Source organism: Bubalus kerabau, chromosome 1 (assembly GCF_029407905.1).
Source record: "Bubalus kerabau isolate K-KA32 ecotype Philippines breed swamp buffalo chromosome 1, PCC_UOA_SB_1v2, whole genome shotgun sequence".
In the NCBI taxonomy this organism is placed as follows: Eukaryota; Metazoa; Chordata; class Mammalia; order Artiodactyla; family Bovidae; genus Bubalus; species Bubalus kerabau.
The window spans coordinates 168,277,837-168,295,581 of NC_073624.1; positions in this window are offsets into that span (position 1 = coordinate 168,277,837).

The following is a 17,745-nucleotide window of genomic DNA, read 5'->3' on the forward strand; positions in this document are numbered from 1 at the left end:
CTTTTTACAGTTTGGGACTTCGTTCACTGAGATGCCCAGTAGACTCACCTGACGGAGACAGGTAGAATGCCTTTGGGTTGCCCCTGGTTTGAATCCTGTTTCCATTCAGTGGCTAGAGAGCATCCTCAATGCTTCTTGGAGACATGGAAGGATTTCTTGCCCAAGCATGGAAATAGAATGTCCACCTTCCTCTCCCAGCTCTGCTAACCTTCCCTCTGCCCTTCCTGTCCTCTGGTATCCTGCTCGTGGGAGGAGCGAGAGGACAGAGAAAAGAACATCGTACATCCCTCAGTTCACCTGGATCTTTGATGTCCACAGGAGCTAACCGAGGTCACTGCACACACACTCACGAGGAGGCCCATGATACTCACCAAAGGCTGTTGGCACATTCACTGGGGTGAGGTAGACGGAAGGTGGGTTAGTGATACTGAAGAACACTTTCTTTGGAGAAGGTGTAAACCAGGCCCCCACAGCCAAACACACGTCCCCACTGACTCCGCTTGAGGATATACAGGGGGTGGACTGCTCTCCATCACCATTAATACTGAGCTCAGAGGGAAGAACAGGGCCATATCCCCAACCTTCCTCAGCAAGAGAGTGGGGTCACAGGGGCTAGTGGCTGCTGTTCCCCTACTAAGAGATCCAGGGCCAGGGCCTACTCCCCCACTGATGTGCTCAAGACCTAGCTACCGCCAAACCTTTATGTTGCACCTTTTTTGCCATACAAAGATTCTTGCCTCTTGCCTTCCCTGTAGAAAAAAGTGGGAAATTTCTGGCCCTATTAGGTCTGTTTAACACTGCCTCTCAGCTCCCAGGCTCACACACAGCTATATAAAGTTCAAAACATGAGGGAACAGGGGTACAGACTGACCGAACCAGGCCCTAGGGTTTATTTCTCACTTGGACAAGCTGTTGAATATTTGTGTAGCAGCTTTCCTATCATTTCCCCCTCAACGGAAGTTAGTGAAAGATCTTAGCTATTTCAAAACTAGGTTACCTTAGAATGTGGAGATGAAGGGGCCTTGGATGGTGGGGGTGCTTATTAAGCTCATCTCAACCTCCATCCAGCAGCCAGAGAACCCTCTAAAAGCCTAAGTATACACTAAGTCCAGCTGGAAGCTGCCCTCTTCCTTCTCAGAGCCTGAGCCTCTGGCATGCTCTAAGCCTGGACTGCACCATGGCACAGACAGAGGACGCCTCTCTCCTTCATGTTCCTTTTGGAAGAAACACATGCACTTGGAAAGAATAAATCTTCTCGGTCATGAGAAGCAGAGATCATTCTCTGCAGAAGGTATTTAGTATGAGGACTAATGGAGTTTCTGAGACTGGATGGAAATATTTCTTGGATTGAAATTTCCTTCACAGGAGAGGGCGGAGTGGGACTCTATGGTAGCCATTGAGACAGATGCCCAAGAGAGAGCCTGGGGGCTGCCCCAGCATCTGTGCTGTCTCCTGGCAGGTCCTGGAGGGGTCCCAGATCCCTAGTGTGTGGAAGGGATCCCACAGCTATTGATTCTGGGATCTTACAGTTTTCCTGGCCTGTCTCTGCCGTTTATCTGACTCTTTCTACTCCACCCCCCAACTCAAATACAAGCCCTGGAGCCTGCGTGAATGTGGCACTTACCTTTTCTTGGTTCAGGGCTGAGCCAGCTACAGGATTTTTCGTGTGGGAGACCCAGAAGTCACATGAGTAACACCAGGCGTCGGGAAGAATGCCACAGAAAGAGAGAGAGAAGGCAGCAGCCGTGCTTATTCCACTGGAGCGCCCAGCCCCAGACCCTACACTCACCCCAGCCTTTTCATTACAGCTCGCCCTGTGGGCATCCGTTGCCAGAGCTGACCCAGAACCGCAAGGCTGGCACAGCAACACCCCCCAGTCAGTCACAAGCTCTAAGTTTTCCTCACTCTGGGGCGAGTCTAGTTAATCTGCACCGTAAGCTAAGGGAAGGGTGGTGATACACTTGCATGGAAACTTGACATCCTTCTGTGGAGGCTGCGATTGCCCCAGAGAACTCAGCGCACTGCAGGGGTCTCCTCAGCGGCTCTTCTGGGCAGGTTGCCGCTGCGCTTTTCATCCACTCACATTAATAAGGAAATGTTCATTTCCTTATTAGTTTATTTATTTACACTTAACATTGTATCCTGCTATATATGTGCCTGGTGCTATTCTAAGCAGTTCGGAAGTTCACTCAGTAAATTTCCCTGTACCCACCTGACATAGGCGCTATCCTTGTCCTTCTTTAGCGCTGAGGAAACTGTAGTGCCCTCAGGTTGAAGACCCGCTGGACTGAGTACCCATCACACAGCTGGCTCCCACTGCCCGTGCTCTCAAGAGCCCCGCCAGGCCCTCCCTCTCTGCCCCCGGCCCCCTCCCTCTCTGCCCCCAGCCCCTCTTTCCCTGCCCCCGGCCCCCTCCCTCTCTGCCCCCAGCCCCTCTTTCCCTGCCCCCGGCCCCCTCCCTCTCTGTCCCGGCCCCCTCCCTCTCCGTCCCCGGCCCCCTCCCTCTCTGTCCCTGGCCCCCTCCCTCTCTGTCCCGGCCCCCTCCCTCTCTGTCCCCGGCCCCCTCCCTCTCTGTCCCCGGCCCCCTCCCTCTCTGCCTCCAGCCCCTCCTTCCCTGCCCCCGGCCCCCTCCCTCTCTGCCCCCAGCCCCCTTCCTCTGCCCCCGGCCCCGTCCCTCTCTGCCCCCAGCCCCCTTCCTCTGCCCCCGGCCCCCTCCCTCTCTGCCCCCGGCCCCCTCCCTCTCTGCCCCCAGCCCTCTTCCTCTGCCCCCGGCCCCGTCCCTCTCTGCCCCCAGCCCCCTTCCTCTGCCCCCGGCCCCCTCCCTCTCTGTCCCCAGCCCCGTCCAGCAAGCCCTCGCTCATTCCGGTTCTCTGTATTCCCTCCATAAACTCTCCTTTCTCTGCCCAGAGTTCCGTGAATTCATTTGATTTATTGTGTGGATGACAGGCCCCGTGTCCAAGCTGGGGACCCCACTTTGAGCTGCTCTGACATAGTTGATGGCTGCTGAGCTCACTGTCCAGAGAAAACACAGATGAGTGCTCAGCTGTCAGCATCCCCTGAGCTACACTCAGCCCTGCAGGCAGCCCGTGGGCACCGTCATTAGAATGAGATCAAGGTGGTCTTAGCCATTGTTGTGATTTTTTTTTTTTTGCTATTTAGTTGTATCAGTTCTTTATATATTTTGGATATGAACCCCTTATCAGATATATGATTTGCAAATATTTTCTCCCTTTCTGTAAGTTGCCTTTTCATGTCACTGATTGTTTCCTTCGCTTTGCAGAAGCCTTTTAGCTCCGTGTAGTCCCACTTGTTTATTTATTTACTGTTGCTTGTGCTTTAGGTGTCATATCAAAAAAATCATTGCTAAAACCCATGTCACGGAGCTTTTCCCTTATATTTTCTGCTGGGAGTTTTATGGTTTCAGGCCTGACTTTTAAGTTTTTAATTCATTTCAAGTCAATCTTTATGAGAAGATATTTTCCAAAGAAGATATTCAAATGGACAACAGGTACATGAAAAGAGGCTTGCCATTATTGATTATCAAGAAAAAACAAATCTAAACCATAATAAGATATCACCTCACACCTGTTAGAAGGGTTTTCATCAAAAGACAAGAGATAAATGCTAGTGAGGATATGGAGCAAAGGGAGCCCTTCTGCACTGCTGGTGGACTGCAAATTGGTGCAGCCCTATGGAAAGCAGTGTGGAGTCTCCTCAGCAGATGAAAGAGAACCACCCGTGATCCAGCAGTTCCGTTCTGCATATGTATCTGATAGAAATGAAATCACTATGTCAAAGAGGTATCTGCAACCATATGTTCACTGCAGCATTATTTACAATAGCCAAGGCATGGAAACAATGAAGATATCCATTGACAGATGAATGGACAAAGCCATAAAAAAGAAGGAAATCCTGCCATTTGCAACAGCACAGATGGACCTTGAGGACGTTATGTTAAGTGAAATAAGTCAGACACAGAAATACCATATGACCTCACTTGTATGTGGAATCTTAAAAAAAAAAAAAAAAAAAAAATTAACTCATAGAAAAAGAGATCCGATTGGTGGTTACCAGAGGTGGGGGATGCGGTGTGGGAGAATCAGATGAAGATGGTCAAAAGGCACAAGCGTTCAGTTATAAGATAAATAAATACTGGAGATGTATGGGAAATAGATGGGGACAGTGTCAGACTTTATTTTTCTGGGCTCCAAAATCACTGCAGATGGTGACTGCAGCCATGAAATTAAAAGACGCTTACTCCTTGGAAGGAAAGTTATGTCCAACCTAGATAGCATATTCAAAAGCAGAGACATTACTTTGCCAACAAAGGTCCATCTAGTCAAGGCTATGGTTTTTCCTGTGGTCATGTATGGATGTGAGAGTTGGACTGTGAAGAAGGCCGAGCGCAGAAGAATTGATGCTTTTGAACTGTGGTGTTGGAGAAGACTCTTGAGAGTCCCTTGGACTGCAAGGAGATCCAACCAGTCCATTCCAAAGGAGATCAGCCCTGGGATATCTTTGGAAGGAATGATGCTAAGGCTGAAACCCCAGTACTTTGGCCACCTCATGTGAAGAGTTGACTCATTGGAAAAGACTCTGATGCTGGGAGGGATTGGGGGCAAGAGGAGAAGGGGACGACAGAGGATGAGATGGCTGGATGGCATCACTGACTTGATAGACATGAGTTTGAGTGAACTCCGGGAGTTGGTGATGGACAGGGAGGCCTGGTGTGCTGCGCTTCATGGGGTCGCAAAGAGTCGGACACGACTGAGCGACTGAACTGAACTGAAAACATGATGGCCGTAGTTACACTGTTACATGGGGTACCTGGGGCTTCCCTAGTGGTTCGGTGGTAAAGAATCTGCGTGCAGTGCAAGCCATGCAGGTTTGATTCTGGGGCTGGGAAGATCCCTTGGAGAAGGAAAGAGCAACCCACTCTAATATTCTTGCCCAGGAAATGCCATGGACAGGGGCACCTGGCGGGCTATAGTCCATGGGATCACAAAAGAGTCAGACAGGACTTAGTGACTAAACAGCAACAATGGTGTATTTGAAAGTTGCTGAGAGAATAGATTCCAACAGTTCTCACTAGAGGGGAAAATATATATATTTTTTTAATCTATGAGGTGATGGATATTAACTAAATTATTGTGGCAATCATTTTGCAACATATATGTCATTATGTTATACACCTTAAACTCATATAAGAATGTGTTGCAGTCATATCTCAATAAAGCTGAGAGGAAGGGTGAGCATCACCACCACCACCACGATGCCCCTTGCTCCAGACACGAGCATCCGTGGAAACTGCCATCCGTGGAAACAGAGCTGTAATGCAAGAGGCATCTACAATGACTCTGAATGTGAACTCTGATCTGTGCACAACCTCCACAGCCAGATGTGGCGACACCAGGGAAAGACATGGAGTCAGAGGGGCTCATCTACACCCAGAAGGGCCAGCAAGACTTTTCACTGGAGGCTGAGATCCGAAGGTGGAGTGGGAGTGAATCAAGGACGTTTATGGGGAGAGAGGCCCCCAGCAGAGGGAACAGCAGGTGAGGAGAGGGTCAGGGCTCTGCATGGGACAACTTAACTATTCCTTCATCTTAACCACGACTGAGTGTTCTTTACTCTGTCCACACAAGGGCTTGAAGAGATGAAGATCAATAAGCAGCCTTTTAATGTGAATATGGCCATGTGAAGACTCTTCATGACAGAGTCCATAGGGTTCAGGGCACAGGTTTCAATCCCTGGGCCACTAAAGAAGAATGTTTCTAGAGTTGGGTCTGAAACTGGGAGGAGAGGTCTATCTGTCTCCAAAATCACCAAGTTACTCTGCCTTCCAGTCTTTCAGGATGTGCTGGTTTCAAAAGTAAATAGACTAGACTCTTTCAAACTTTTAAAAGCAATGTTAGCTATTTCCTGTCCCAAAGTGCTAACCACCTCCATCTTTCACCACATGCTTACCATTCCTAAACACCTGGCTAGAAGACTTAGAGAACCCCCAAAAGAGCTGCACCGTGGAAACCTACAACCCTGGGTACCCCAGGAGCATCCCCCAGCAGTCAGAGGAAAACATCTCTCTCATGTTGACAGGGGCTTGTGCTGGGGGCACATGCAAGATTGGAGGGGAGAAGGGAGAAGACACAGCCCCTCCTGGGTGGCCGCTTTCTTCTTTGGCCACAGGACTTTAACTGGTCTTTTTAGGACCTGGACGTACAATCCAGCATTCCCCTCTTCCCTCTGTTCCCACTCCTTCTCTCTAAGCTCACTTCACGCTAGTTCCCGTGCCTTGTGTGTGTCAGTCACTCAGCCGTGTCCGACTCTTTGCGACCCCGTGGACTGTAGCCTGCCAGGCTTCTCTCTGTCCATGGGATTCTCCAGGCGAGAATACTAGAGTGGGTTGCCGTGGGTTGCCATGCCCTTCTCCAGGGGATCTTCCCGACCCCAGGGATTGAACCTGGGTCTCATGCATTGCTGGTGGACTCTCTATTATCCGAGTCACCAGGAAAGCCCTTGGCTCCCATGCCTTACAGAAAACTTAAAAATCTGGACATTTTTCACCTCCCATCATCTCTGACTCTCTCCTCTATCTCTCACATGAGAGGGGAAGGTAGGTTAACACACTCGTTCCTTTCTTCAAGATAATTCTCTGTAGTGACGAGTGCATGCAAGAATAGTGGAGGGAGGATTCTGACACCAACACAGATAATTGTAGGGAAACACAAGAATCTAATTGTTTAAACTCTCATTTCATGTTGCCTGATTTTCAATTCAGACAAAAACCTAGAGCTATAAAAGACACACAAGATTACCTGCTATACTCCTCCCAACCCCTGTGTTTACAGATGAAGAGATAAAATTGAGACCAGAGAAAGGACCCCATCCCCCAACACTGCTCCATGATGGTCTGAATTGTGTCTCTCCCTCCAAAATTCATGTTGAAATCTTAATCCCCAGTACTTCAGAATGTAATCGTATTTGGAGACAGAATCTTTACAGAGGCAGTTAAGTTAAAAAGAGTTCATGAGGATGGACCCTAGGCCAGTACAGCTGGTGCCCTCACGAGAAGGTGAAACCGGACCCTGACGGCACAGGGGCAGGCCGTGTGAAGATGCAGGGAGAAAATGTCCTCCTACGCCAAGGGGAGCGGCCTCAGAAGAGACTGAACCTGCCACCACCGTGATCTCAGACTTCCAGGAAAGTCAGAAAATAAAGCTCTGCCGCTCATGTCTCCAGTCCATGCCACGTGGTTAGGGCAGCCCTAGCTCACTGAGCCATCTCATATTGCACAGCAGGAGGTGACAGGTGGGGGAGTCTCAGCCTGCCCCAGGTCCCTGCTCTGCCCACTAAGAGGCTTCTGCCTACTCAGTCTCATTCTCACAGATGAGTTTTTCTCCTCTTCCAGGGGGAGCACCTGGCATTTAGATGGACAGATATAGATACAGATATACAGATATAGATATATGTTTGGATACTGAAAGCTGAGTGTGTAGTTATTCAGGGAAAGAAAAGGTCATTAGAACCAGTGGGAAGAGACCCTAAGAAAAATTCAGGAAGTGTCTGGAGATCAGGGTTAGGCACCAGACTAGAGAATCTGGTCTCCCGGGTAAGGATCTCCCACTTTATTCTATGAAAAAAGGAAGTCCTGAAAGATTTTAGACAGCCAGTGACATGGTCAGATTTAGTCTCAGACAGTTTGTTCTGGCAAGAGAGCAGACCTGGATTGTCAGATGGGGATCAAAATCAGAAAAACCACAGGGAGACCGCACCAATGGCTGCTGTGAAGAGTGCTGGTGTCTGCAGGCCTGGACATACACCACATGAAGGAGAGCAAGCTTCAGTGGCTGCCTGTGGCCCTTCCACTTCTCCGATGCCCGCAGAACTCCAGCGGGAGAGGTCTGAGGGAGGGCAAGTGTGTTTTGCAGCCACTGAGGGCAGGAGGGGGAGCCCAACCTCGGGGCTATTTAATAGCTCTCAAATCTAAAACAAAAAGCTGTTTGCAAAGTTTTAAGAGCATATGACCCAACAACCCTACTTATGGGGATTTACCCAAAGAAGATGGAAGCAGGATATTGAAAGGATACCTGCACTACCGTGCTTATTGCACCAATATTTACAACAGCCAAGATACAAGCGCGTCCCTCAATGGACGAATGGACAGAGAAGATATGAGAACGTATCTATGTATAATCTCCTGAAGGCATTTTGCTAAGTGAGATAATCATACAGAGAAGGACGAATACTGTATAATAATCACTTATATGTGTAACCTAAAAAAAGCTAAAGCTTATAGAAAGGGAGAGTCTTAGAATGGTCCTTACCAGGAGCTTGAGGATGGGTTTTGAGATGTTGAAGGATACAAATATGCAACTACAGATAATTACATCCTGGAGAATGGAATACACAGCATAGTGATTATAGACAACAAAATACTGTATTATACACTTTAAATATGAAACTAGATCATAATTGTTCCCACCACAAAATAGGAATTATAATTGTATGACATGATTGAGGCATTATCTAATACTATGGTAATAATCATATTACAATGTATAAATGTATCAGATCAACACACTGTGTAACTTAAGCCTACAATATAACATATCAATTAATCTCAATAAAGAGACAGATGTTTTAAGAGCAGTTGAGCTCTCATTTGAAAGCAGTCCTGTAGGAAACACATAGAGATGTTACAGAAACTATAAGGAAGCAGCAGCTTCCCTGTTGATAAGAGTCCAACAAATCAAATCCACATGTTATTTACATTTGTTTGGCCCAGTGAACTTTCAGCTCCCAAGAGCTATCAACATAGAGAAATAACAGTTAGTGACATGATTTCATCTGAACCATGTTCCGGATTCTCCAGCTAAGAGGTGACTATGGGAAAGGTCTAGGAGGAGGTACTAAAGAGCTTGAGAAGCTTGGAAGTAGATGGGAGAGGCAGCAGACAGAAGTGCATTCGCAGCAAGATTACAAAAACTGGAGGGCTTTCCTACTTTTCAATAATGTGATAACATTCCTATAAATGTAATTCATAGCCAGACTCCTGGCAAAGCTGGGAAGCTGAGCCTGTGGGTTTTCCAGAAGAACCCACAAGCTCCAGCCGGGAATTGAGTTTGTGTTTCATGGTTGAGGTTTCTGTTCTCAGATTTCAAAACTCTAATGTAGTGGGCACCAACCCGGTTGCAAACTCTGTGAATCAGGAAGGAATCTGGAGAATTTCCACATCCCCAAGTCCAAAAGTGTGCAGATGCAGGTGATGTCCTATGAGTCCTGTGTTTGCTGAAGTGACATTGTCACGGGAGGGTGGCGGGACCTGGTGTATAGGACTGTAGGGAACAGCAGCTGGCAGGACCCGCAGCTGGTGTTTGCTTGCATTCACAGACAGAATGGAACTGGGGAGTCACTCTGCAAATGAAATGAAGTGGAAAGAGCAAACCTCATCTTTTATTTTATTAAGACAACACTGTGATTCCAAATTAGTATCGGTTGGGAAACTGAAGTTTGTGGCCAACATAAAGGATCAAATCTAGTCTGGGGTTGAGGGAAGGAAGGCCTCCTCAGGCTAACATTTACTTCAGACCTACAGATCTAGACAGACATAGGAGTTTGGGGGAGCGTTAGCCAGGCACCAGAACTGCACATGCAAAGGTCCTGAAGCAGAAAGGAGTTTCGCTGGTTTCAGAAGAGAGAAGCCTGTTGTGGCTAAAGCTTAGTGAGTGAGAGCACCAAGGCAGAAACTGGAGCTGAAAATTGGGCTAGACCCTCACCATTCAGGGTTCTCTGCCATGATGTGGGCACATCACAGACAATGGTAAAGATGGACTGTCTCTTCAGAGGCCAAAAAATGTTGGAAAAGCTCTCTCAGGCTTAAGGATGGGGCCATTAGAAATGAAAGCTCTCTCCTCTAGGTGTAAGCTTCTCTCCCATCAGCGATGTACCGAACATCACTGGACTTCAGTGGACAGACTGGGTGGAAGATCTCCAGTCACCTACTCAGCACCATCCAGCCCAGATTCACTCTAACCCTACAGAGAATAGTTTCTTCACAGATTTTCCCTTCTTTTCTTTTCTCCCTCAGTTTTTCTCTTCCTCTTGGCCCTCTATCTCAATTTCTCCTTCTTTTTTGACACCTATACTGAGATGTTATTCACAAACATAAACCGCACATCCTGATCTATACATATACTCTGAGATGTTATTCACAAACATAAACCGCACGTCCTGATCTATGCATATACTCTGAGATGTTATTCACAAACATAAACCGCACGTCCTGATCTATGCATATACTCTGAGATGTTATTCACAAGCATAAACCGCACGTCCTGATCTATGCATATACTCTGAGATGTTATTCACAAGCATAAACCGCACGTCCTGATCTATACATATACCCTGAGATGTTATTCACAAGCATAAACCGCACGTCCTGATCTATGCATATACTCTGAGATGTTATTCACAAGCATAAACCGCACGTCCTGATCTATGCATATACTCTGAGATGTTATTCACAAGCATAAACCGCACGTCCTGATCTATACATATACCCTGAGATGTTATTCACAAGCATAAACCGCACGTCCTGATCTATGCATATACCCTGAGATGTTATTCACAAGCATAAGCCGCACGTCCTGATCTATGCATATACCCTGAGATGTTAGTCACAAGCATAAGCCGCACGTCCTGATCTATGCATATACCCTGAGACGTTATTCACAAGCATAAGCCGCACGTCCTGATCTATGCATATACCCTGAGATGTTATTCACAAGCATAAGCCGCACGTCCTGATCTATGCATATACCCTGAGATGTTATTCACAAGCATAAGCCGCACGTCCTGATCTATGCATATACCCTGAGATGTTATTCACAAGCATAAGCCGCACGTCCTGATCTATGCATATACTCTGAGATGTTATTCACAAGCATAAGCCGCACGTCCTGATCTATGCATATACTCTGAGATGTTAGTCACAAGCATAAGCCGCACGTCCTGATCTATGCATATACTCTGAGATGTTATTCACAAGCATAAGCCACACGTCCTGATCTATGCATATACTCTGAGATGTTATTCACAAGCATAAGCCGCACGTCCTGATCTATGCATATACTCACGGAGGCATTGCCGCAGCGAGCGTGGTGGACACACGCATCGCCCCCCCAGTTTCCTGCAGCCCATTTGTAACCATCCGCCCACTCTGCCTCATGCCCCAGCAATTCTTTTTAGTGATTAGCTTGCCATCCCGGGCTTTATAAGAATGGGGCGCTGCCCTGTGCCTTTTTTGACCTGGTCTCTGTCATTCAGGGTAATTCTTCTGAGATTCGCCCATATAGCGAGTGACCGTAGATTATGCCTGTATTGCTGAGTGGACTTCTGTGTGGACACATGCCATATGCGTGTCCACTGACGTGCTGATGGACACGAGGCCTGTCGTCAGGTGATCCCCATTACCAGTAAAGCTGTATGAGCGCTCATGTGCCAGGCCTTTTCATGGACACAGGTTTTCATTTCTTCTGGGCTAATATCTAGGAGTGAAAGCTGCATCATTTGGTAGGTATATGTTTAATTCTTTTTTAAGAAACTGCCAAACTGTTTCCCATAGTGACTGAATCATCCCAAAGATTTTCTTCTTATATAGACATTTTATCATTTAGACTTTATGCTTGCTATGCTATACTAAGTCGCTTCAGTTGTGTCTGACTCTGTGGGACCCCATAGACGGCAGCCCACCAGGCTCCCCCGTCCCTGGGATTCTCCAGGCAAGAACACTGGAGTGGGTTGTCATTTCCTTCTCCAATGCATGAAAGTGAAAAGTGAAAGTGAAGTCACTCAGTCGTGTCTGACTCTAGCGACCCCATGGACTGCAGCCCACCAGGCTCCTCTGTCCATGGGATTTTCTAGGCAAAAGTACTGGAGTGGGGTGCCATTGCCTTCTCCGAGACTTTATGCTTAGATCTGTTTTAAATGAGTTTCTGTATATGGATCTAAAGTCATTATTTTTGCATATAGCAATCTAGTTGTCCCTGCAACAGCTGCTGAGAGACCCTCTCTCCCCACTGAATTGCCCCGCACCCCTGTGAAAGCTTAGCTGTCCCGCACACGTGCCAGGCCGTCTCCAGACTCTACTCTGTTACACCGACATGCTTCTCCACCATTGCGCCCATACCACACTGATCTGATTAGCATAACTTTATAAGCCTTAAAATTAGCTTTCACTAGCCTTCTACTTTGCTCTTCTTTTTCAAAGGCATTTTGGCAATTCCAGCTCCGCTGTGTTTCCACACGAATTATTAAATTTCAGTTAAGACAGTCTGCTGGGATTTGGATCAGGATTTTACATGGAATCTATAGATACATTTTGGGAGAACTGACATCAGCATAATACTGCATCTTCTGATCCACAAACAAGGTATAGCTCTCCACTTACTTAGGTCTACTTAAATTTCACTCAGCAACATATTTTTAAAATTTTTTCATTGTACAGATTTTTCACACCTTTTGTCAGACTTGTCACTGACTAGTTAGTAGTTTTGATGCTATTATAAATGCTGCTATTTTAAAACATTTTATTATTCATTACTAGTATATAGAAGTGCAATTGATTTTGATTTTTTATATTATCTTATTCTATAAATGTGTTTCACTTATTAACACTAGTTGCTTTTTCTGCTGATGCCATCAAATTTTCTACAAAGGTAGTGATGTCATCTGCAAAGGAAAATCATTTTGCTTCTTCCTTTCCAATCTGGATGCACTGCCTAGAAGTTTCACTACAATACTGAATAGAAGCTATGAGACTGGACATCTTGATCTTTTTCTTGATTTCAGCAGAAAAGCGTTCAGTTTCTTACTAATTGGTATGATATAATCTGTAGGGCTTTTGTAAATGTTCTCTATTAGGTTGAAGAAGTTCCATTCTGTTCCTAGTTCGCTAAAAGTTGATCAGCAATGGATGTTAGATTTTGTCAAAATGATATTATGCTTTTTCTCTTTCTAGTTTATTAGTATGGTAAATTATATTGATCGATTTCCAAATGCTAAATCAACCCTAAATTCCTGAGGTAAACCTCTTTTGGCCATGACGTGTCATCCTTTTGTATACTGTTGATTTTGATTTTTCTAAAAATTTTGTTAAGAACCCTTGCATTGTTTCATAAAAGATATTGGTATGTAGTTTTTTATTTTTCATTTTGTCATGCCTCTGTCTGAATTGGTATTGGGGTAACACTGCTGCTGCTGCTGCTAAGTCGCTTCAGTCGTGTCCGACTCTGTGCAACCCCGTAGACAGCAGCCCACCGGGCTCCCCCGTCCCTGGGATTCTCCAGGCAAGAACACTGGAGTGGGTTGCCATTTCCTTCTCCAATGCAGGAAAGTGAAAAGTGAAAGTGAAATCACTCAGTCATGTCCAACCCTCAGCGACCCCATGGACTGCAGCCTACCAGGCTCCTCTGTCCATGGGATTTTCCAGGCAAGAGTACTGGAGTGGGGTGCCATTGCCTTTTCCAGGTAACACTGGCCTCTAAGAATAAGTTAGGAAGTGTTCCCTCCTCTTTAATTTTCTGAAAGTGTTTGTATCATTTTTTCTTTGGTAGATTTCACCAAGGAAGCTCTCTGAAATGGAGGAGTTTTATGGGAAGGTTTTTCATGACAAATTCAACTTTTTTAATAGATACAGAAGTCTTCAGATTATCCATTTCTCCTGGAGGGAGGTTTGGAAGTTGGTGCACTATGAGACCCTGTGAAAACTTGGATCGGGGGAGAACAGGTGAATGAAAAAATGAAGGACAAGCAGGTGACTGTGTGGAGAGGCTGATCAGGTACATATCTGGACAGAAGTGCGGAATCGCTCTGGACTTGCCAGGTGGCGCTGGTAGTAAAGAACCCACCTGCTGGTGCAGGAGACACTAAGAGATGCCGGTTTGCTCCATGGGTGGGAAGATCCTCTGGAGTAGGAAATGGCAACCCTCTCCAGGATTTTGCCTGGAAAATCCCATGGACAGAGGAGCCTTGTGGGCTACAGTGCAAAGGGTCGCAAAGAGTCAGACACAACTGACGCAACTTAGCAAGCTGAATCTTTCTAATGTGGAAAAAGAAGTCTCCTGGCTGCTGCTGTTCCCTGAACTAAAAGCTGGTACCTCCTGGAGAAATCAGGGGATCAGAGTTGGAAGAGTTTGGGGGTCCTTCACCACTGGACCCTGTCCCCTTCCTTAGGAACCCTGCACCCAGCCTCAGATAGGATGCCCCTTAAGCTATTTGGAATATTCATCTGGTGATCAGGCCATGATAACCAAAGTTCTCATGGGCACAGTGACCCCATCACCCTATAGGTTGTGAAGTCTCTTAGAAACCGTCAGGATTCTCTACCTTTTGCAGAAACCCTCTCTCTGGGGAGTAAATTAGCCTCCCCAATCTTGCCATCTGCCTGCTAAATTTTCCTTCCACAATTAAGCCTCTGGTGATGGGTAATACAGATAGAGAGCTGCCCAAATAAGACAACCAATGCTGTATTTGTCTCTGGTCCTAAAGGTACCCAGCTTTCCTGGCATCAAGATGGAGTGGAGAGGACAGTATGGGTGAGGAGTGTGTGTGTGTGTGTGTGTGTGTGTGTCTGTGTGTGCATCTGCTGGTAGGTGTGTTGTGATGGTGGGGGAGGGGTTCCTCTTCCAATCCAAGGAGATAGCAAATAACCAACAGCTCCAGCCTGGGTCTGGATATGAAATTCTTGGGTCCAAAGTTCTTATTAAGGTGGGAGGCTTCCTGGCCAAGTCTCTGTCTGAATACTGGGTCAAGTCTGTTAACGCTGAGATGCACAATCGCCAAAATTGTCATTGTTTAAAGAAACTACTTGGTAATGGATTTCTGAAATGGTTACAACCAGCTTTTTATGATTAAAGAAAGCAAAGCCAACAGTTTCCCTTTATAAAGTGTACGGAGAAGGGAACATTTGAAAAACAACTCCCCACTGAGATATTACCTCAAAATAAGGTCCATTCTGTGCCCCTACACACCTGGATAAGAGCTGCAGGAAAGGACACCGAAGAGGAAGTGTCTATTTCTGTGCCGATCTGCCCTGCCTGCTGCATGGAATAAATAGATTTCTGGGCTCTGGCATTCTCTTTAAAAGACAAAGCCACAGACCTGGAACCAGGGTTTGAAATGGGAAACTCAACTCACGTAATCCTTGGAAGAAACTATGGGATCGTCAGCTGGGCTTGCAGACACTTTCCCGTCTTGCAACATACAATCCTAGTTTGGCCAGAATTAGTGTCCCCCATATTCTTTGAAAGTATCTCTTCCCGTGGACAGAAAAGAAGACAGTGTGTGCACTAAGGTTTCTCTCCATTTGTGTAACCAACACTGGAATTGCATCCCAAATGTCCTGTCAGAGCTTGACGTGCAATCAGTTTAACATAAGGATCAAACCAACGCTACAAAACATACGTAAGTGAAGGTTTCAAAGCCAGAGTCTCTCATGTAAATATTTGAAAATGTTTTCTTTCCTTGTGCCTCCTTCCTGTCCATAAACAAATAGCATCACAAATGAAGGGATGAAATCAGTAGGGATTTAAAATGGATAGGCTCTGAGGGGCCTCTTTCTCCTGCCACTCAAATGCCCTTCTCCCCTCATGTCTACACGAATCAAGGGTCTTGCTCATCAGTGCATTTCCTCTCATGCTCGACATAGTGCCTGACACAGAGGAGGGGCTGAGCACAGGTAAGCATAGCCTGACCTTAATTAATAAACACATTAATTATTTTTTTCTATTTTACCTTTTGAGACAACCAAAACCCAGAACACAACGTCACAAGAGTTGGATTCATGACAAGTTCTAAATAGGCTACAGGAACCCTCTTATTGCTCCACCACAAGCATTTGTTTGAGTACCTGAACTTATCCCTCCAGCACCACGTGTATTTTGGCCATCTTTCCATGCAATAGTTTCTTCTTCTGTCAAATGGAAAGGCCCCCTCTCCCTGTGAAATGTGGAAAGAGGACAGAAAACGTGACCATGCTGCCATGTGACCGTGCTAGATTTATCCAGGATGAGTGCTTTAGAGAGAAGGGTGCAAAGGAGAGTGCTCTGGCCCTTTCATCCCATCTCAAGTGTCTTCCTGGAGATGCACTCTGCCTCCTCCCTGGTTCTTGCCTCTTTATCAACCTTTTCTCTTCTTCCTTCCCTCCAGCCTTTATGCCTTCCTCCCCTTTTCCTTTCCTGGCTCACTTGCTACCCTGCAGGCTTACCATCGTAGTACCTAGCTCTGTACTCCAGTCTCTTGTATGAACCCCTTAACAGAATCTCCTTTTCCCCTCACCCTATTGCCTGACATTGAAAGTTTTCAGCTGGGCATATGAGTCCTTCCACTACATTTCAACTCATCATCTTTTGGAGGTGAGTGGGGTTGGGAGGTTCAGGGTTTTTTCACATCAAAACATATGAGGAAATCACATATAAAGTGTGTGTGTGTGGTGGTGGTGGGGGGGGTGTTGTAGGCCTGTTGAAGAAAGGATGCCAAAGAGAGCTAGGTGGCAAACCACACCAAGTCAAGGCCTCCCAGTTCCCCTGCTCCTTCCCTACCCTTCCTGGGCTCTGGCCATCTGAACTCTCCTTATTCCTGACAGTCCCCAGCACTTCAAGTCTTGATCTGTCTGCATTCCTGCCCATGGGATTTTCTCTCCACTTCCTAGAGTAAACCTTCCTTCACTCACTCCTGATGGAGACCCCGCCAGCATTCAAGGTGCATGTTGCCTCCTCCAAGTAGCCTTTCCTGACCCCTCCAAAAGACTCAGATTTCTTCCTCTGAAGCACAGTCACATTCCTCAATCTCTTCTGTTCCAATTCAAGTGAACACAGGGAGGACTCATGCTGTGCGATGCGGGAGTGCGCTCTCATGCAGGAGGGGGTGAAACAGGGAGTGTGGGGCATAGACGTGTGAAACCACGGAGCCAGGTGGCGTGGGATCAGAGGAAGGTGATATTCACAGCCCTAACCACTGCATCACTCATCACTCGTCCTCCCACCTACTATGATTTTGGAAGGGTCTGATTGAGACTGAGCAGTGAGTTTACACAGGAGTGAATGCAGTATTTCATAGTAGCCAAAACTATTCTGTTTTTAAGAACTGTATGGATTGCTTTTGCAGAACTCATATTAATGCCAGGGGCAACAGATCTGACTGTAGAGAGCATGGGGATGCTGACTCACAGGGCAGCTCTGAGCCAGGCTGTCTGGGCAGGGCTTCAAGCTCTCGCAGGATTAGCTGATGATATGGGCAAGGTCTTCACCCTTCCCGTGCTTCAGTCGGTTTGTAGTGAGGATTAAGTGATTATGTAGATGCTCAGGGTAATAACTGCTGAAGAGGAGACACGCTCCAAATATCGATCACCTCTCTGTATTAGATCAGATCCAAAGCCGTTGGCATCCAGCAGAGCCACACTGACCCCTTCAAAGCCCGATCTGAGCACTTTCCTCTTGTTCTGTGAAACTCGACCGAATATGAGCAATAGGGCCCCTGGAAATACTTTTGCTTTGATTTGTGCAGAACATTCTGTGGTGCCAGCCAAGTTCACAGGAACAATTGCTAGGGGAGTCTGTTTTCTTAACTTCAAAATAATAGCTCTGCATTGCCCAGGGGAATGTGATTTACAGTTGAAAATTTAAGGTTTGTGAAACAATTTGCCTTAATAGAATTTGAAAATTCAGCAAGTTTTTAGCTTTGGGCCCA